This window comes from Jaculus jaculus, chromosome 12 (assembly GCF_020740685.1).
Source record: "Jaculus jaculus isolate mJacJac1 chromosome 12, mJacJac1.mat.Y.cur, whole genome shotgun sequence".
Classification (NCBI taxonomy): Eukaryota; Metazoa; Chordata; class Mammalia; order Rodentia; family Dipodidae; genus Jaculus; species Jaculus jaculus.
In genome coordinates this window covers 54,294,160-54,315,424 of record NC_059113.1, presented here as the reverse complement: position 1 = coordinate 54,315,424, position 21,265 = coordinate 54,294,160, and the positions used below count along the sequence as shown (strand labels likewise).

The window sequence follows — 21,265 nt, the reverse complement described above, 5'->3', positions numbered from 1 at the left end:
ATAAATTGACATTATCAGCCGTGACCAGGTCCCATGTCGATCTCTGCCCAGAAGGGAAACAGAATGATTGTTCTACCCCAGCAATGTGCCCATCCCTGGGTACACAAGGGCTGAGAGTGCATTTTCCAGAAAGAAATTGGAGGCATCAAAATAGAATGTGGGCAAAGAATCATTTCAGGTTACTACTACCACACGTGACCTTGAACAAGATTCTCCACCTTGCTCAGCATATGCAGTCTCCTACTTAGAAATTACTTTGCACATAGTAAGTGAATAGAAAACATAATTTTTCTTTTCTCTTTGTCTAATGTTTTTACTTCCATTTTCCTCTGACTCTATCAGCACTGGATGTAAAATATGTCACCTTCCTAACAAAAACATTCAATTCTGTTTTTTTGTTTTGTTCTTTTTTTCTTATAAAAAAATGGTGGTATTTGTAAATAAGATTGACCAAGAGATAAGCAATGTAAGTAATGAGACAGGACATTCCTTTCTTGGCTGAGACTAACAGAGAAATGTGATGAGAGACCAGATAAGATTGGAAACAAAACAGCTTCTAATTTCTGGTTGGTGGTGACTACACTGGCCTTGTATCCTCCTAGCATCCAGGAAAGAGCTTCCCTTTGTTCTGTGTCTGCTCTGCATACTTCCTCCTCTACCACAAGTGGGGGCAAGACTGAGGGCAAGTTAGACTATTAGAATACAAGACAGAGCTGGATACTTCATGTGCCCCAAATAGTTAAAGAAACATATAACATTTTAAATCTTAGTAGGGAGTCATGGTTGATCATTTCCCCTCAACTCATCTTCAAACTGTAGAAGGATATGAAGGACTTCAGAATGTAGTGCAGATGTGAATCTACAGATCACGGATTGCAGAAAGATGAGATTGTAGAACTGTAGGCCTTAGTGCTCGAGGGGCTCTAGAAAGACACCAATAGTTACTACCTTCAGCTGACTGAGATTATAACACTGTTTGGATACCACTTGCATCCTGCACTTACTTTTGCCGAGCTACTCTTTGCCTATTTGTGATTTCTATTAGACTAAAGCAAAAGAAATCCCAGGTACTTAGTGATACCACTGTTACTTCAAGTGCTATTTTGATAATCACTGATGTATTAGCTTGAGATCTACAAGAGAAAGTGGGTTAGATGTGTATGTGTATATGCATACTTAGATGTGTGTACATGTGATATAGACACATGCATGTACATCTTTATGCCTGTGGGTTCTGAGACTGGAAACTTTAGAAAGAATCTGAGTCTTTGCCACCGTGGTGGTGCACACCTTTAATCCCAGCACTTGGGAGGCAGAGGTAGGAAGATTGCTATAAATTCGAAGCAACCCTGAGACTAAATAGTGAATTCCAGGTCAGCCTGAGCTAGAGTGAGACCCTACTGACCCTACCTCAGTAAACTAAAAAAAAAAAAAGAAAAGAAAGAGTCTGAGTCTTTATCCAATGAGCAAAATAATCACTGATGTATTAGCTTGAATTCTACAAGAGACTAGAGAGATTTTGGATGTGTATATGTATGCTTACATGTGTGTACATGTGATATAGACACATGCATGTACATGTACATTCTGAGTCTGGAAACTTTAGAAAGAATCTGAGTCTTTATCCATGAGTAAAATTTCTCACTATTTAGGAAGACCACATTTTTTTATTTTAGGGCCTCAACAGATTGTGTGCAACTCATCCACATTGCATATGGGACTCACACATAATATCAGCCAAATACAGATGCTAATTATAGACCTAGGACCCTTCCTTGGCAATACCTACATTAGTGTTTGATTTGATAAGTGTAGAGTGTCCAGCATGGCAGGCTTATGAGCACTACAGCCATAATGAAGACATGAGTATCAGGCTTTTTGCACTTTGTGAGACAGAGACCTTCCATCTTAACTCAGAAAACCCAGGAACCTACCAGATCATGTGACTGGGAATACATTGGTAATGTCATCACCCGCCTCTTGCTCTTCCTCACACGTGCACTTTACCTTACTGATGTGTGTCCCCTCATTCTTGCAAAGGTTCTCTCTACTCTGAAAGATGTGATTCCCTCACTAATGCAAACAAATGTTCTCTTCATAACTCACAGAACGTAGAGAAAGTCTAGCCTAACTTGGAATATGTACTCCTTCTTGATGGCATATTTTTTGAAATATTATTTTTATTTATTTATTGTAACTTTTATGTCTCCAGATATCCTTAGGCTTTGCAGGCAAGTGCCTTAAGAGGTAAGTCATCTCTGCAGCCCTATTTATTTATTTATTTTGTGAGAGGCAGGGGTGTATGGGCATACCAAAACCTTGCCACTACAAACTCTGGATTAAGGTTTTTTATGGATGTTGAGCAATCAAACCTTGGCTGGTTAGGTGAGTATTGCAAGCAAGTGCCTTTAACCACTGAGCCTTCTTACAGCCCCATGATTGCATTTCTGTGACTCAGGAAAGCAAAGATTTAGACTGGCCAGCCTTTGTTCCTAATGATTTCCCTAGAAGATATGGGATCTGCTACCTACAAGCCATGAGAATTGAGCTGCATTGCTGGGACATTGGGGGACGGGGATACTTCAGAGAAGCAGAAGTGTGGGGTCAGTTTGCCCAAAACCTAGTTCCTAGGAGAGTAGCTAATTTAGTGTCAATGTGGGGTATCACAAGGATGATAGGAAAAGTCAAAATTTAAATACCTTGAGTGACAGATTGAAAGTATCTGGGCTTCATAGACAGGGTACCTTGACAAAGGTAGGTATTACTGAGGAACTTTCACTGGGGAATGGTTAATTTGAATCTCATCCTGAGGAAACAACTGACAAAACATTAGACAAGGAAAGTTCTATTTAAAAGAAAAAAGTAGCTCACTTTTCAAAAATGTCAATGTCATAAAAGATAAAGAAAGGGTTATGGGAAGATTCTGACAATTTTCCAGCATTCAGGAAAGCTAGTCATAGCAAATGAATGCAACATATGATGCTCAAGTGCATTTGGTACTAGAGGGAAAAGATAAGTAATAAAACACATTATTAGGTCAATTGACAGTATCGAAATTCAGATGGTAGATTAGAAAGAAGTATTGAATCAGTGTTAAATTTAGTAAAGAGGATAAATGCACTGGGCTTAAATAAATACCAATTATTCTTAGAAACATACACAGAAGTGTCTTGGACTAAAAGGTCTGGGCTTTGTAGAAATGGTGCCCTGAGAGGGACAGTTTTCTAAGTACTTTTCCCTCAAACAGTGGAATATGAAATGGACTCTGAAATGTTTCTGAAAAATTGTGTGTGTGTTTGTGTGTGTGTGTAAGGAAAGAACAAGTGATGAAGCACTTTGCTTATATATGTGTGCATATGGTATTTGTATGATGGATGTTCATGTATGTGCTCTTGTGTTGCCCCATACACTCACGTGTGGTAGGGTGCACTTGCCTATAGTGGCCAGAGTGGGATGCCGGCTGTCCTGTCACATCGCTCTTCTGCCCACGTTCTTATTTGAGCCAGAGTCTCTCACTGATCACAGAGCTTGCCATCTTTTCACAAGCAATGGTGATTCTAGGGTTATAGGTGTGTATGGCCACACCCAGCTGTTTAATGTTTGTTCTGGAGACTTGAACTTGGGTGGTCTCAGGACCACTCAGACAATCTTGCTTGCATAGGAAGTGCATATAACCACTGTGCAATCTTTCCAGTCCAAAGCATTTTACTTTAATGAAATGTTACCAACAGATTAATCTGGGTTAAAAGAAATATATAGATGGTTTTACTATTGTCTTATTCTCCCAAATTTTCTTTAGGTTTGAAATTACTTCCAACCAAACTTAAAAACATACTATGATTTATTGTTATTTTAAACAATAACAAAGTAATTGAGATTTTTTTCCAACCAGTTTGTATAAGAGTTGTTATTTGGTCTCTTTTAAATGACACTGCAATTAATGTAAACTCACCCTGATTCAGACTGCAATTGATTTTATACAGTGAAAATGGATATCATCAGACTCTTTTGCTGGCTGTTTGAGAGAATTTTTTTATTTATTTATTTATTTATTTATTTGAGAGCGACAGACACAGAGAGAAAGACAGATAGAGGGAGAGAGAGAGAATGGGCGCGCCAGGGCTTCCAGCCTCTGCAAACGAACTCCAGACGCGTGCGCCCCCTTGTGCATCTGGCTAACGTGGGACCTGGGGAACCGAGCCTCGAACCGGGGTCCTTAGGCTTCACAGGCAAATGCTTAACCGCTAAGCCATCTCTCCAGCCCTGTTTGAGAGAATTTTAAAGGGAATTCAAGAAAGGGTTTCTTTATTGCTTACAACTGTACCACTTTGGCCAGTCTTGTGAAGTTTCAATGTCTTTTAGTGGAAGACCATGCTGGTTGCCATGGGGAAGGCAGATTGGAAGGGCACTGACCTGGAGGTGGAATAGGGCTCTAGGGCCTACTGCTGTATTTCAGCCAGGAAATAATGAGAAGAAAAGAAAGTATGTATGTAAGAGACATTTTAAGGGAGAGTTTCCCGACTTGGTTGCTAAGTGAACACAGGGGTTGGAGTTAGCAAGGGCAATGAGCTTCGTAGTCTGTCTGCTTTAGCATCCTGAGTGAATGACAGCACTGCCGAGGAAGGCGGCTCTGAGGGAGAGAGTAGGGCTGGGGCTCTGGAGAGCGTGGGAGAGACGCTGCTTATTCCATGGAGTTTCCAGTTGTCAGCAGGAGATCAGAATTACAGAAGTGCAGTTTGGAATGTAAGTAAATGTTTCTTAGGATATTTTTTGTGTGTGTGCAAAGGTGAACATTAAAGCCTTGGGAATGACTGAGATTACTCAGAAAATGGGGGGTGGGTCACATAAAGAAAGAAGGTGGAAAGGCAAGTGTGGTGGTGCATACCTGTGATCCCAGTTATTTGGGAGGCTGAGGCAGGAGGATTGTCTGGTCTCAAAATAATACATATGTATTGCTGGCGATGTATCGGTTACTTTCTCCTTGTTGTGAACTAATACCTGACCAGAAGTAGAAAAGAAAAAGGTTTCACTGACTTTACAGTTTCCAGAGGTAGGGAAGGCATGGAAAGCCAAAGTGGGAAGCCATAGTCACCCCAGCAAATAGGAGTCAGAGAGAGAAAGAGAGAGAGAGAGAGAGAGAGAGAGAGAGAGAGAGAGAGAGAGAGAGACAGACGGAGTCAAAGACAGAGAAAGCAGGCACCACCACAGCCTCCTGCCACTGCAAGCAAAATCCAGACACATTCAATTGCTATCACAAAATATTGAGGGCTGCATGCTTTATAAAGAAAGTTTGTCTAAGTTCACAGTAGTCCCACAGGGTTAAGAACATGGTGCTGTATTTCCTCAGCTCTGGTGACCTTCAGGCTTCATGGTATGTTGAATGGCATTGTGACCAGGGCACATTTGTGACAGCAGAAGCTTATCTGCAAGACAAAGACAGAGGGACTTGGGGGCCGGGTTAGTTTTTTGTTTGTTTGTTTGTTTTTAAATAAGAGTTCACTCTTGTGGCAAACAGCTAACTCGGTTTACATCAGTCCCTTCTGAAGGTGGTGTCAGCAGAGACGTCATGTCTTAGATGACCTGTTTGAATGCCACCACACTGGGGACCCAGATTTCAGCACAGGAACCTCAGGGGACACAGTCACACCATATTCACTGCATATTAGTGTCTTTCAGGGCAACTAATTAATAGGCCATTCCTTAACCTGCAATTATTGTCTGCAGGTGTGCTAGGATAATGATGCCCACTAGAGCCATGGAACATGTTAGTTTGCATCTGTGATGTTTGAAGAGCTGGGTTAGTGTGAAAAAGAGGAGATTCCCAGCAGTGGATGTGGAGGGAATGGATTTCACCCAACATCTAAGCATTTAGCCCCATCCAGTGTCCCTCACCTGCTGTGGCTAATGGCTACTGCCTCCAAGACATCTAGATAAAGAGTTCTATTGCATCTTCATAGTGCTTAACCCCATGGGTGGTTTCTTTTAGCATTTGCCATCTTGCCAAATGAGTTCCCTTGCCCACTGCTGTCCCTTTTCCATGTGTTACTATCCATTGGCATTTATAGTGTTATTCATGTGTTTGCTGGCAGTTCCATGTTTTTTTTCCAGAGGGATGGGAGCTACTATATATGTTCACTACACCTTGGAGGGCTAGGTCCCTGTGGAGACTGTTCTTGAAGATGACAGCAACCCTTTGATAACTAGCAGGTACAATGGATTATGTGCACTTCTCTGAGGAGTAAGAACACCTCGTCTCTCCCATTGATCTGTAACACAGCTGAAGCACACTTCTAGAGCTGCTAACAAATAAATTGGTTTTTATGTAGCCTGCAATATATTGTGGTAAGGACAATATTTGGTAGAGAGATTTACAAGGGCTATGATCATGTGTCCATCACTAGTAATACTAGTAATCCTATTTATCAGAAATAGTCTGGGGCTGGAAGGATGGCTCAGAAGCTGAGGTACCTACTTTCAAAGCCTAAGGACATGAGTTCAATTCCCTAGTATCCATGAAAAGTCAGATGCACAAAGTGGGACATGTACCTGAAGTTCATTTGCAGTGGCAAGAAGCCCTGCCAGACTCCTTCTCTCTTTCTCTTTGTCTGAAAATAAAGAAAAAACTTAAAATCAGACAGGTTAAATAAAGCCTTCTGATAAATCTGTGGAAAATCAATGCAGGAAACAGAAGCTGGCATTCTGTGGCTCTTCTAGATATCTCCTTGCCTGTGTCACCGTGGCACACATGTGTCCTTGGTGTGCTGACACTGACTTACTCATGGGGATATGAAGGTCAGGAAGATGAAACCTTCACTGAAGTTTCCTTTCTAACTAGAAAAACTTAAGTCATTTTTGTAACACATGGCGGCTGACATAATGGTAGCAGACACCATCTTAATGCAGATTCAGTCACAACCCTCTGCCCTGCCTCCTCAGTCAGCTGCTTCTTCCTGAACTGGAAAGGATTTTCCATTCTCAGTCTCCAGAACCAGTGCCTGTGGGTAATGTTCAGAGTTAACCCTCGTTGATTATATGACTGTCGGTTTTGTATTTGTTGTTGTTTAATATCTGAGTTCACATGCCCATTTAATAACCTTTCTTCCAAGCATAAAATTTCCTCTTCTATGCTAAAATAGAATTTTAAAGGGAAAGTATTCCCATGCAAGTGTGTATGTTTAGGGCTAAAGACAGAGATTATGCTCAGATGATGGTATACTGTTTTGGTCTAACTTAGAGTTGGCTCATACCCATAGTGGGAATCCATCCTTTGCCTTGTTGGGGAAATCAACAGAAATGAAAATGTGTAAATGTGTTATTTCTTAATAATACAGCCCATCCTGAAAACTAAGGTGACTTTGTTTCACTCAATATTATAATGAGTTTTATTTTGAGTGATGCTGGATTTAATGGCTAAATCAATATGTGTATTTAGCATTAGGCTTTATTTCCACACTAAGTGACAGAGATAAGCAGTCTTAGAGTGTGTTAATTGGTCTGTGTTTAGCATTTACGCTAATCAGCAGTAGCAGAGGTGCCCTGGGCCACTTCAGGCTTGGTAATGGGGTTTATCTAGACCCCACATTGTTTACATTATTGACTGGAGTTGAATTACTCCTGTTCCTTATACACTTGAACATTAAGCTGGATTTGCAAGTGTAACTCAAGACCTTTAGCATTACTAAGAATTAGCCTGGGTCTGGAACAAGCCAAACCAAATGAAGAGTGAACACATCACGTCATATCAGCCATGTAGGAGCAGAGCCATGAGAGGAAAAGTCCAGGAGAGGATTTAGCTGAATGTAGAAGCTTTAGAGAACCAAGCTTGCAGGACTACAGGTTAGACTGGATTTCTGCAGGTTCACCCTGTGGCATGGGGGGTAAGCTGACTGTGGTGGTAATGTTCTGTGCATTAGGGATATCTACAAGAATCCCTGGCCAAGATGCAAGTAGCACCCCTGACCCTCAGTTCTGACAACTATTTCCAGACATCATCCAAGGTGTCCTAATGGGAGACATTGCAACTGATGGAGAATCTCTCAGTGAAATGAGGCTTCAGTACTACTTTAGTTGTTGGGTTAGAGGTCATCCATTGGCTTTTTTTTTTTTTGTCTATTTGCTTTGTTTTCAGATGCTAGAATTTTACACCTTGGAGACTTCACATGGTTATCTGGATTGGAAGATTCTCTTAAAATAGAGGGAGATGTGCCAAATATGGGCCCTCTTGATATATGCCTGTTACCAGCATGAGCTGATTAGTAGCTTCCTCTTTTTTAAAAGGCATAGACTCCCCAGGACCTCACTACTTCCACTTGCTTAATTGTGTTTCTTCCCAGCCACTTAGGCCCCTTCCTTCATTAGCCCTGCCCTGGCTCGAGAAGGTGCTCACTTCTGAAACTCCTGCTCTACATATATGGAGAACTTCTACTGGAGAGGCATGAGGATGCAGAATGGTGTGGGATTGGATTTAGATATTTGCTTTACCAATCACCAGATTTGTGATGTCTCTGGGCCTCACTTTCCTTATCAGTTACATTAATTAGCCTTTGGAAATGTTTGTAAAATATAAATGTCAACACACACACTCACACACACATGTCAGAGAAGTTAGGGGACTAAAAAGCCTAATGTCTCCATTCCCTGGGATCCAGGAAGCATTACTACTCTGCTTCTGTTTTGAGATTCACCATCATTTCTGGCTTCCACTGCTCACAGAGGTGCAGTCTCCAAATCCTGGGCCATCTCTCCCTGCCTAATTTGCACTTTCAGGCAATAAAAACAGGTGCTCCCATTCATCAGATGGCAATGTCAGTCAGGGACCTTGTACTTTGTGAATAAAATGATGAATGGTGTATGGAACTAAGGGTTTATAAGGTAATATCAAGGCAAACTGTGTCACCAAACTGCTTTTCTCTTCCTCATCTCAAGGACATCAACTTCTGTAGCCCATAGCAGCTGGATACATATCATTGTTGTAAACAGAAAACTGGTAGGAATTAGTACACACAGCTCTGATCTTGGATTGAATTAGTACACATGGCTGTAGTCTTTGGCTGAATTAGTATCCATATGTGCAGTCTTGGCTCGAAGTGGCATTTGTTGGGCTTCTGCTATGTTCTGGTCACTTCAGGGTTCTAGTCAATGCACATGAACACCCTGGGTGCTCTACATAAAATGGCACTGCCTCTATCCTGTTGGAAGTCAAAGAGGATGGGGACGATTTGAGTTTATGTTGCTGGAGCTGCACAGACCTTCATTCTGTTCCTTAAGCCCATGGGGTCCTTTGCATAGGCTGTTCCCCCTCTTACATGTTCTCTCCACTTCCCCATACCCTTTACCTAGTTAATTTTTCTTTTCCTCTAGCTCGTCGATCAGTTTGAGGCACCCAGAGAACTTTTTTTTTCTGATTTCTAATCATCCTATTCCATTAGGTTATTCATAGCCTCATGCTCCCCATCTCAATTTATTTTCCACTGTTATAAATTTAAAGAGGTCTTTTCTTGGGTAAACATTTGTCCTCCCAAGAAAGTAATAACAATTGTTAGGTCAAAGACCATATCTTATTTTGTTCATAATCATAACTTTAGCTTCTAGCATGGCCTCTGGAACATATGAAGTGTGCAATAAATATTTGTGAAGTGATTGAGTGAATGTTTGCATGTAGGTTCCCATATCCATCAGCATAGACTAGCTTTGACTGTGCAACCATCCATGGATACCAGAGATTTAGTGCAGCTAATGGGTATTTGCTGTTCATGCTTGCTGTTTGCAAAAGTAAGCCCTAACCCTTGCCCCATAGCTATTCTTTTTAAGTAGGTAATAGATAGGTGCAACCCTTACCATATAGAATGTTGCATGGATCATGTAGTCAGGCAAAGAGAGGTGGTTACTTATGTACCACCTCCTACAGTCTTCCACACCAAAGTGAACCAAAGTGCAGGTCTCCAGTGTTACAAAAGAAATGCAGGTGTGACTTAAAACCAAACTATCTCATCTGTGAGTACCATAGCTAGTGACCTTAGGGAGTCAGCGTCACAGTCAGCCACTCAATTTAGCTTAATTTATCCAGCCACATGGGCTAATCTCATCTACTTTTAGGAACCCAGTTGATCTTTCATTCAACTCAATTATCTGTTTACACAATCTGGGTTAGGCCCAGAATTAAACAATTAAGTTCAAAAGATGAGGCAAACATTGTTCTAGCCTTCAAGCATTCCATAGATGAGAATGAGTGGGGATTTTCAAGATTTCTGTACTGTGAAAATGCAACCTTTAAATATAACTTAAGTGCCCAGGGAAAAGATTCACTGGTTAAAGGTGCTTCCTTGCAAAGCCTGCTGACCCAGGTTCAATTCCCCAGCACCCATGTCAAGCCAGATGCAAATTGTGGCACATGCATCTGGCATTTGCTTGCAAGAGACTCTGGCACATGCTCATGCACATACATACTCACATATAATTTTTAAAGTTATAAAAATATAACTTATATGTTGGGATAACATTTTTAAATATGGGTTAAAGGGAACCTTATAGATCTATTCTCGGGTATCTGTAACTTTCAAGTACAAAAATATTCGCCTTCTGATACACTTACATGGAATAACAACAGTGCACCAGTCGGATAACACAATGATATGCATGGGTCTTAGAGAACACCAAAGGAAGATAATTCAGCATGCTGGATCCCAAAGAGAGGGCATGTCCAGAATGAGTAATGGGGAATAAGGAAGAATCACTATGATAACTTGATGAAGAAAAAGGTATTTTATAGATCTTATTGCCTAATTACTGAGATATTAACAACCACAATAATTTCTCTAAGCCTCAAAATCTTTAAATGTCAGGTGATAATCCACCCTCTCTCCATGGCCAGGCTGAGGATTGAGTCCAGGGTTTCTGGCATGCTAGGAAGGTGCTCAACCATTGAGCTATATCCCCAGCAATAGCCCTTGTCTCATATGGATAGCTTTGAAGATCCCGTGAACTAAAGCATGAGGTAGTATAGCATGGCATCCTATGCTGAGCCATGTTTTAGCTATTACACTGCTGGAAAGGAGTGTGAATCATAGACAAAATCATGTGCATTTGACATAAACTTGGATAAAGCTTGGCATGTTCAGTTTAGTGTGACTAGAGAAAGAGATTACAGATACTCAAGTTCCTACAGGGCAAATAAACTAATCAACCAGAGAATAAAAATTGAAGGGGGCTGTGGCAAGTTAAAGAGCCCACAGGATACTTAAAAAAAAAAAAGTTGATCTGAGCTATTCATGGTACATAAGAAAGTATAATAAAGCATGACATTGTTCTTGGGTGCAGTTGGTGAGTTGCCAGTAACACTCTCAAAGCAGGTGCGTGGGGGGGGTGAGGGGGCTGTATGTCTATATATTTGTATACTTGTGTGTATGTGTGCACATAGAAAATGGGATTGGAATGGAGACACTATGAATACACAGGGAGAAATCTGTTTTCACTAATCTATAAGAAAGAGTATTAGGGATGTCTGAGGTTGAGATCTCTACTACTGAAATGACATTGTGAAATGTGCAGTTTCAGGGTTTCCTACCCTGTGTATTTCTCAAGCTGAGATTAATGAAAGACAGGCAAGGGCCAAACAGCCCTTGCAGTTTGTAGAAAAGATGGAGAGAGCTATTAAACCAGGGCACAGAATGGATTCTACACCTGAATAATCAATTAATGCCTCTTTAATGATCGTGAAGGCAATATGTACAAATACCAAATCAATCTCAAGGATTAATCAACCGGAGAAATGGAACCTGGTATTGTAGAGAAGCCAGCAGAGTGTGCCTGGCAGATGATCTGATTTTGCATACAGTGAGAAGACTGAGATTCATGTTTCATTTCCCCTCATGTTGCACAAGGAGCCAGGAGCTTCCTGTCACTGTGCATGAGTCTGAAGAGTATGCAAAGAGGAATTACAAGGTACCAAAATGTACCAGAAAAATATGGGAGTTATGCTCCTCTGCCAGTCAGCCAACTATTCTAAGAAAGAAGAAAGGTTGAGGGACACAAATTACACTCCAGGAAGCTGATCAGACCAACTTAGAGGAATCAATCAAAGTGAAATTGAATATTTATTGAAATTGTGATTCTACTAATATAGTTTTCTTTTAAAATATTTGTATTTATTTGAAAGAGAAGGAGAGAGAGGGAGGCAGATCGAGAGAGAGAATGGGTGAACCAGGGCTTCTATCCACATTGCAAATGAATTTGAGACACATGTGCCATCTTGTACATCTGGCTTACATGGGTAATCGGGAATTGAACCTGGGTCCTTACTTTGTAGGCAGATTTCTTAACCAGTAAGCCATCTCTATAGCCCTAGGTTTTTGTTTCATAGAAATTGCTAATATGAAAATGTCCTGATACATACTAGCTATAATTTTTATACATCACAATTTCAGCTGATGTACCCATGCTGGGAAGATAAGCTGAAGATACATGAGGCAGTTAAATATTATTCTGGGGCTTGATACAGTTCAATGAAACTCTGCCCTTGTCTCTGTCCCCACACTCCCATACGTAAACAGAAACCGAGCCACTTTCATTATATTCTCAGTGCCTCCACAAGGACTAGGGGTGTGGCATGTATTTATCAGAGCTCATGGGATACATACATATGCTAAACAAGAAATTCAGAAGAAAAGTTAAAGTGTGTTTTTAAAAGTCAGGGGGAAAACAAACTAGGTCATGATGTGAACTGTCTTGCCAGTTGAAGGTGCCACTGAGTGGTGAATAGGTCATGAAGCAATAATCTCATTAATTTATCACACTGATAAATTCATAGTAGAAAAGCTATTTGAAGGTGGGGCCTGCTTGGGGAAGGAAGTCCCTGCAGGCCTTTCTTTAAAGGGTGTAGCCTCTCCTCTATCCTCCTCTGCTTTCTGCTCCTCAATTAGCATGATGTAGGTAGGCATCCTCCTCTGCCACAGTCCTGCTGCCATAATATCACCACACAGCCTACAGCAATGGCATCAACTATGGACTAAGACCACAAACCAAAAGAAACACCTTTCTTCCCAAAGTTGATTACCTGAGATATTGTGTCACGGAAATGAGAAATTCACACAATGAGCAGGAAACACTGTTGTTCAAATGTTCAGTATAAGTGGTTAAGGACAAGGTCCTTAAGAGATGAGTAGCCAATTACTATTCTTGGTATTACAACTTAAAAGACATTCAAATTGGGGCAATTTACATAATGTTCTTGCCTTAATTTCCTCATCTACAAAAATGGTAAGGACATTATCTACCTCACAACATTGTTGTGAGGATCAAACATGTCAATTGTTATAAAATAAGCAGTGAAAACATACCCAATCTGACCATCCTTATTCCTGGAAACACACAGAATTATACCATCTTTATTCCTGGAAATTTCTTCTGTAGCATTAAATATACATTTATAGCAATTCACATAATAGATGCTTGAAATTTCATTTAATGCCAAATACTCTGATTACTGACATCAGAGGTTTCATTTAATTTTATTCTAGATGACTATGTTTTTCTAGACTTTAAACACAATAAACATGTTTTAACTCCAGGACTTTTCTCTAATGCTTCCTCCTCAAAGAGGGGTACTCTGGCTGCTCTGAGGGAAATGGTGGTACCAACATATGATATGTCCATACAAAGTATATAATTAATAAAAAAATAAAAAGAAAAGAAAATTAAGAAGAGCATCATCTCCTACTATAATGTTCTCTTCCCTTGTGCTGGTTTAATTCACCTGAGTGGCACTTATTATATGAATTATACGAATGAATGAATTATATGAATGTTTTCTCCCTCCCCTGCTAGGCTTTGACCTCCATGAGAGGTCCCATCTTATGCCTTCCTCTATTATGTTCATTGTGGCCACTTCATGAATACTGAATGAATAAATAAGTGAATAAAGTTTGATAATCACCATTTTACATGTGGGGATAGTAAGTCTTGAAAAGGTGACAAGACTTGACCATCACATAAATGAAGGTGCATATCTAGTCATTGAATTTATGATGAAAAGGACTGGGGCTATTCCTGTCACACACTTTTGTGAATGTTTGTTTTGCAAACATGTCCTGGCTATTGATGAAGGAACTGTAATGAATTACCAGAAAAAAAAAAACATTGTAAAAACAGTAATTATTTCACAATACACAACTACACTATACCCCCAATAACAAAGAATCATTTATTACAAATATCAGCAGTGATGAGGTTGAAAAAAAATTCCATGCTAAAGTAAACCCAGAAACAAGGTGATAAATATATGACTTGTGTGAAACAGAGTAGACATTGACAGATTTCTCCCTCTCAGATGCTGTCATATTCTTCAAATTAGATAGCTTCCAGTGAGGCTGCTCTTATGAGTAAAGCCAGATTTCTACCAGTGAATGTGGTTGTCATACCAGACCCAAAATATCTACTTTTATCTATCCAAACATGCTCTATGTCACAGTAACTCACAGGTGTAAGTACCAGTGGTGTGTATTAGATAATTTTAGCAGCATCATGGATAGGACATTAAATAACATTAAATTCCCTATTTAGGAAGGTATTGGCACTTGGCTTACCATTCTGTTTGATTATGCCAATCAGTATGTCTCAATTTAACTAACATATCTTTAATAACTGTTATCACTCATTGAAATTGGGCCTTATACTTGAGTCCTCATCCATAATATCTTCATAAAATTGAACATTGCTTTGTTTATAATATAATTTTTGTTTCATTTATTGCTGGCCAATGGCATTCATACAAGGTATATTAAATCTCTTTATACAAGTAAATTCTTTTAAGTAGTCTGTACAAATCATTCTATTGGAAGAAGAGGGTAAGCCAATGTGGCAGAAGCATCTAGCACTCATGTTTGGCTCCTTCTTGCCTCTTAGATACCCTTGAGCTCTATATGTCTCATTTTCCTTAGAGTTAAGGCTTTGACATTATTCTTGGATAAGAGGATGCAGGCAGAGAAAAGCCCAGGTAGTATGCCACCACAGACATCAAGCAACCTGGCATTGATTTGGCAGCATAACCTTCCATGGATCTCCTTAAGGTACTATGTAGGTTAGAGCCTTCTGAAAATCACATGTGTTTTGTAGCCTGAGAAAGAAATGAATATGACTTGTATTAAGTATATGACATTTCAGGACATCATGGCTGCCCTAGAAACACTAACTTTGGTTAACATAGGAGGAAACTAATTCCCCAGGAGATTGTAGCTTTTCTAGACTACTACAGCCAGGTATTGACAAAGTTAAGGACAGCATACTATTGTCCATCTCAGAGTGTTTTGCTACTGCATTATGGACCCCAGCAGTGTCCAGGGAGGCATATTTGATCCTCCCAACATTGTGGTTGACTCACATGGGGCTTCCAAATTTAATTTAATTTAATTTACTCAAGCACCAGTTTTCTTCCTCCTCTTGAAAGTTAGATGTGGCAATCCCGGACTTATGCTCCCTCATGGTCAAAACAGCAAAACATTTATTGTACCAATAACTGTGGACTAACTCCACAATGCATGACCCATTTACATCAACAAGAGGGGGTCTATTGGGAGGGGGTAGATCATGGATGAACCTAAACAATGGTACCAAACTGCCTGGATTTGCTGAAAAGAAAACTAATAAATTAAATTTAAAAAAAATACAAACTTCTACCCCAAGTGAACCCCACCTGGTGGCTCTTTTGCAGTGGTTACCCCTCTTTTAATCACCTTTTCCCTGTCTTAATTTACTTGATGATGTGTGGTACCTGCCTGGCTCCTGTTGCCATAGTCCTTGAAATTCCTGCTTTGACCCTAATCACCTTTCAACCCCCCACTTCACCTGCATGTTGGCAGTTCTTTAAGCCTTCTAAGGAAGGCTGGTTATCATCATGCTCCCATCCTGAAAAGGGATGCTGACAGTGACTCAGTTTACCTTTCTACTTCTGAACAGTGGTATGAGTGTCCAGGGATCCTGCAGTGTGCCAAAATCCATCCATCTCCATATTCCAAGTATAACAGCATTAGCTTATTAGAAAGGGCACCACCATTTAGTATTTTTATGTCCCAATCATTTTCTTCTCTAAGTTCATTTATTATGTATGCAAAATGGTAATATGTCTGTATTTTAATGCTCTTAAGCATACAATATTCTTATTAACCCAAGTGCTTTTGTTCATCCATAATTGAATGGTTTACTTTATTATTGCTTTATGGTAACGACTCCACATTTCCATTTTTCTATAGGGTCCCTAATTTTAACAGAAAAGCAATCAGATCCAGGAGGGCTGGCTGTGCTCATCCCTTCATTGTAAGTGCAGACAGTATCCTGGCAGCAGAGGGAAGGGTAGACACCTAGAATGAAAATACAGAGGGAGGCTGGGGGCTCCTTTGCTTTCTGGGGATTCAGGACGCCACCTCCTATCAAAACAGATCTCAGATCTCAAAAATGTAACGTTTTTGCCTCGATGGTGACAGTTTGGACATAAGTATGGATAGAGGGCTATTTATATCAGTTTGTATATTTAATCAGGTCTTGGGGAGATTTCTTTGCAGTTTTCAGCAAGATGCAAACACTATCCCTGTCCAAGACATTTGGTTCAAACCAGCTGAGACAGAGAGTAATCAAGATTTATGGTTCTCATTCTGACACTTGTCCCACAGTCACTACCATTGCTATTCTCCAGTTGCTTCCCCTCTCCTTTCCCATTTCCAGCCCAATGACACCCACCTCATGCTCTCTCCATAAGTGATTTAATGTCCATCCTGGGAACTGTCAAAACATTTCTAGTCCTCTAGATAACAGCTGTGTGGTTTCCAAGCTCACTCTGAACAGCACTCTCACCACCTAGGTGCACCTAATTCACGAGCTCTTACATTTCCAAAGCTATGAATGTATAAAGCCAAGAGGTGGGGAACTCCTGGGAGGGAGTATCAATGTCAGAGAACACTTAGACAGTCATCTTTGACAGTTGCTAGTATAGTCAAAGAGATGGCTTGAGTTAAACTGAGACAAAGCCTTCCTCTCCCCAAGCCCTGCATCTTGGCCTGAGTGGGTTTTTTACAATAAAGAGAAAGGAGGTGTAGGGCTACAGTCCTTGGATCTATTTGAAGAAGTGCTGCTCTCTATGGGATACAGGAATGACTGCCATACTAAGAGCCATTGGCATGTTCTACTGTTTCCCCTATCTCAGCAACTGTCAATGTCTGAGAGCAGAAAGGCTCAATCTGGCTTCCCAGAACCAAACTTAAGATGCTTGAGAAGGATTCAGCTATGGAAGCCCTAAAATCCTTGTGGATCTAAGAACTTGAGTGGCATTGCTTGCTAGAAATGCATTTCTAATTGGATTTTGGTGCTGCTGTGGAGGATAGTAATGTGTGGGATGCCTGGATGTGCTGCTCAGTGTGGCTTGTGGACCACAGCAGCATCTGCAGCCGCTGAGAGCTGCTACTGATGAATCTTAGCTGGGCCTGGCACTGCAGGCCTATAATCCTAGACACCCTTGAGGATGAGGCAGGAGGATTTTGAAGCCAGCCTGGACAAGTTAGTAAAATCTTGTCTCAAAATAAAAAGTAAAGAGAGGACTGAGGATGTAGCTCAGTGATAGAATGCTTGTCTAGCTTGAGGGAGGCCCTGAGTACAATCCTCAGTGCTGGAAAAAAAAAAAAAAAAAATTCCAAGAGGCTGGGAAATGGCTCAGCTAGTAAAATGCTTTCTACCAAAGTGTGAGGACCTACACTTGAATCCCCAACACATATATGAATGTTAGATGTGCTGGTGTGCACTTGTAATCCCAGCAATCAGGAGGCAGAGACAGGTGGATCTGAGTGGCAAGCTGGATAGGTAGTCTAGCCAACTTAGTGAGCTCTGAGTTCAGTGAGAGACCCTAACTCTATAAATAAGGTGGAGAGCCATATGGAGAAACAGGTAATGTGGACTTGTGGCCTACATACCACAGATGTGAACATTTACACACACACACACACACACACACATCAAAAGATAAGAAAATCTCAAGTTGCATCCCAGACTACTAAACCACATTCTTCATCTAACTAGATCTCCAGTGAGCTTTGGGCACATTAAAGGATGAGATGGCCTAGCTAAGAATACAAAGCCTGGGACTCACATTGTGAACATTTAAATCCAACCTGCACATAAATTTTTTATGTCTTTAAACCAGAAGTGGCCAAGATAGTCCTTGCCTCATAACACAATGGCTATGTTAATATATGTAACGTGCTTGCAAACACTCATCCAATGTAACTGGTAATTTGGAATTTTGAGCTTATCTCTCAGACATACTTCCTGAGACCATTGCTTATAAATTTAATTTCAACAGAGTTGGACAACTTTCAGCCCATGGGACAAATTTATCGGATTTCTTTAATTCTATGTCTTTATGATAGTTTGCCAACATTTATGTACAAGTGATTATGTACATACTCAGCTTCCTTACAAATATTAAAGATTTTTCCATACTAAACCTACTTTTCTGTCCAGCAGCAACCATCTGGTATGAGCCCCAGCTTCTGTCATTACATTGTTACCTCTGCCTCGAGCATTCCCTGTTACATCCAGCCTAGTTTACTGACTTGCTTCCTCTGTCTAGCCAATATAGATGTTTGTATACTTAATCCCTGTGCAATAGTGATATACAATGAACTGAAAATTCTATAAAGTGGCTGCTTGTGAAGTTCTGCGCCTGCCACAGAGACCCATAGAGCTGTGGGGCCATGAGGGTGCTTGGTGGTGTGCCAGGCTCATAGATCGTCCCCATAAAGATGATCTATAAACACATCTAGCCTAAGTCCTCTTAGTGGAATTGTGAACACTCACTTCATGGATGAACTGGAAAATCCGAACTGTTGGATTTCTGTTGGCTAACTCTTCATCTACCATGACTGAAGAGCTGACACTGAAAGTTGGGGAGAGGCAGCACCTAATCACACCTCCTTCTTAATAAAGACTACTTCTGTGAAGGCCAACTAGCAATTATTTTAGGATTTGCATGACAAGGACTGCTACTATCCTACTGTAGCATGAAGACAATCCAAGTGTAGGAAGATGGCTATCTTCGCAATTGGTACAGATTGGTAGCAGGTCAGATCTGCTCCATGACTCATGTGTTTTGACTCAGCTTCAAGTCAGTAAGAAGGTCTATTTTTAGTGATTGCTTTATAGGCAAAGGAAAAACAATAACCAACCAACAAAAAGCAAGCATATTAAAATTATTTTAGTATGAAAACATTAAAGAATAATAATTAGTAACTTCAGTGAACATTAAATTTGACATCCTTATTCATTTTTTCCTTGCCTTATTTTCTTCTTATATTTCCCTATACATATAATTATATATTTAAAAGTCATGGTGATTTTCACTGTTGATGGGTATATGTTATGTCATATTGATAGACCATTTTGCCACCTACTTTTTCATTAACTTTTTTTCTGACTTTTTAAAAAATTTGTTAGAGATAGAGAGAGAGAGAGAGAGAGAGAGAGAGAGAGAGAGAATGGGAGTGCCAGGGCCTGTAGCCACTGCAAATGAACTCCAGATGCATGCACCACCATGTGCTTACACGGGACCTGGAGAATCAAAGCTGGTTCCTTGGGCCTCACAGGTAAGTGCCTTAACTGGTAAGCTATCTCTCAACCCTGCCACCTACTTTTTCATAGGGACTATTTATATCCATAATTCAACACACACACACACACACACACACACACACACTCTCTCTCTCTCTCACACATACTTTCTGCCTCAAACACATCATGTTTGATAAGGAGAAAGGTATTAAATTGGATAGAAGGAAAATTAATATTTTACCTGTCTTAAAAAATCTTATATGCATAAATTAACTATCCTAACCAGTTTTTATTTCTGACTTTCTAGTTGAGATAGCATTATGAAGTAAGGTGAATGTGAAGTTTGCAGCTGGTCATAGATGAGTTTTCATCTTGGCATTGTCACTTGTGTGACCTCAAGGCATTGTATAGCATGAGTCTCAATGTCTTCATCTGAAACATTTTCCCTCTATGGCCCTTTGTACTCAGCTCAGTGCATGAGGAGATAGAACATGCATCTGTAGTGGGGTTTCTGGGTGTTATGATGGGCCATTAGTTGGCATTATGTCAGGACCCTGTTTAGTAATCCATCTTCCCTTTGGAACTATGACATGAGGGCTTGAGAGATGGGTTAGTGGCTAAGGCGCTTGCCTGCAAAGCCTAACGACCCAGGTTTGACTCTCCAGAACTCACATAAGACAGGTACACGTGGTGGCACATGCCTTTGGAGTTCATTTGCAGTGGCTGGAGGCCCTGGCATGCCCATTCTCTCTTTCTCTCTCTCCCCCTCATTCTCTCTCTCTTTCAAACTATGACATAAAAGTCTTATGTAGGAAAAGTACCTGAACTCAATTTTAAGTTTTACTTTTATTATTATTATTTTTTGATAGAGTTCTTTTTTATTTATTGATTTATTTGGGGGAGTGTATGTGTTTACACATGCATGCACACATATGGGCATGTTAGGGTCTCTTGCTGCTGCAAATGAATACCTTCACACATATGCCATGGCATGTGTGCACCTGCACACACACACACACACAAAAAAAAAAAAAAAAAAAAATTAAAATTAGAGTAAGTATGAGTTAGGGGATCTTTTCTTCCCTACCTTTTATTTTTCAGGGCTGGAACTCATTCATTTAGGCTAGACTGTCTGGCCAGTAATCTGCAAAGATTCTCCTGTCCTTATCTCCTAGTGCTAGGATTACAAACACATCCTACTATGGGTATTGAATTAAGAGCCTCCTGCTTATAAGGTAAACACTTTACTAACTGAGCTATCTACCCAGCCACTGGTATATATTCTTATTTATTTATGTCTGGTTTATCAAGGTAGGGCCTTGCTTTAGCCCAGGCTGACCTGGAATTCAATATGTATTCTCAGGGTGGCCTTGAACTCACGTTGATTCTTCTCCCTCTGCCTCCCAACGGCTGAGATTAAAAGTGTGTGTTACCATGCCCAGCTGGTTTATATTCTTCAATGACCATTATAGTTACATAGAATCTGGAATATCTAGTATCAAAGTCAGAGACTTCTCTGCTTACTAAGAACAGCATGATGCTTGGTACCCATGCCTGCCTAAGATGCACAGTATCTCCATTTGGGCTTCTTTAGGTTTCAAGAAAGAAATTTATGACATAAAATATTTGCTAACATGCAGATTTGTTCCATCTCTGGCTAGAAACTTACATAGTCTAAGGA

General features: G+C 40.3%; 1 protein-coding gene across 3 annotated transcripts in view; it reads left to right on the top strand.

Moving 5' to 3' along the window:
• Positions 1-21,265, top strand: part of Hs3st4 (heparan sulfate-glucosamine 3-sulfotransferase 4) — a 443,755-nt gene that overhangs the window by 324,853 nt on the left and 97,637 nt on the right. The window contains exon 1 of one of the 3 annotated variants that reach the window (XM_045131895.1): positions 4,722-4,743. The exons of the other annotated variants lie outside the window; for them this stretch is intronic. The gene's annotated coding sequence lies outside the window, so the exon portion shown is untranslated. Of the gene's footprint in view, positions 1-4,721; positions 4,744-21,265 lie in introns of those variants that run through there. 3 annotated transcript variants of the gene reach the window in all.